The following is a 1,112-nucleotide window of genomic DNA, read 5'->3' on the forward strand; positions in this document are numbered from 1 at the left end:
AATTATAGATACATTTTCACGCAAATATGTTATATATACTAGTAATAACCTATAATTTAGTAATTTTTCCACTTGTATTATAAATTTACGTTGTGACCAATTTGTTATTAGAAATAAGTGTAATAATTTTTACGCTTTTGCAAATTATAGGTGCATTTAAACATTAGTATGATATTGTTCATGTAATAACCATTGAAATAATTCTTTTCTTGTACTATAAATTTACGCTGTGAACAATTTATTTTTAATAACAAATTGGATTACTTACACATTTTTATCAACTATAACTGTATTTGAATGATGTCTTTGCTAAGAATTCCGTCCACTTGCTTCTCGCAGCCTCAAAAATCATCAAATGTTTAGCTGAAATATCGAAAATTTACAAAAGATAGAAAATATCTTAAACTTTGTGCGCAGCTCTTAGCTTGGTATCGTTTGCCAAAGATTTCTCTTTGGAAAACGATACCAATTACCAGGTCTCACCACGAGGAGGTGGCTACGCGTCGAGACCCGGACATGCGCCTTAGTGGCGCAGCCTGCTGGCGCTATCTGTAACAAAGGCACGCTATTCTAACTTGGAGCGAAAGAAGTTAAAGCAAATCTACTGACACTTTATTAAATTTCGTGTCTTACAAAAGGGACTTCGATACGGTATACTAAAATATATTACTCTACTGCCACAACGCTAAGACTTTAATATTCTAAGTTCCCACTAATTTAGGGAATTAAATATGAAAATCGCGAGCAAAGAAAAGCTAAGAGAAAATCGCGACGCGCCCGAACGAGTTCGCGATTATTCGAAAGACCGACTAGTCTAGGCGACGTACTCCCGTGTACAGAGATAACTTCATACCTCGGCACCCTCCCGATCGGGCCTAGCTCAATTCCAGTCACTGTCACACTCGCCAAGACTTACACGTGGACCAAGGCTAGTCCCTGAACCAATGAAACTTCTAGTGTCAACGCGAGGGCCCTGCTGGGCGGTTGCCGGCCAAGACAGACACTTCGCATCCCAGCCACACGGGGTAGAACTTAATCATCCCTGTGGTCTAACCGTAGATGGTACTAGTCCGTCAGCCAGCATGTGCCCGAGCCCAAGTCGCGTACGACTT

This window comes from Eufriesea mexicana, unplaced genomic scaffold (genome assembly GCF_001483705.2).
Source record: "Eufriesea mexicana isolate 0111107269 unplaced genomic scaffold, ASM148370v2 scaffold19034, whole genome shotgun sequence".
Classification (NCBI taxonomy): domain Eukaryota; kingdom Metazoa; phylum Arthropoda; class Insecta; order Hymenoptera; family Apidae; genus Eufriesea; species Eufriesea mexicana.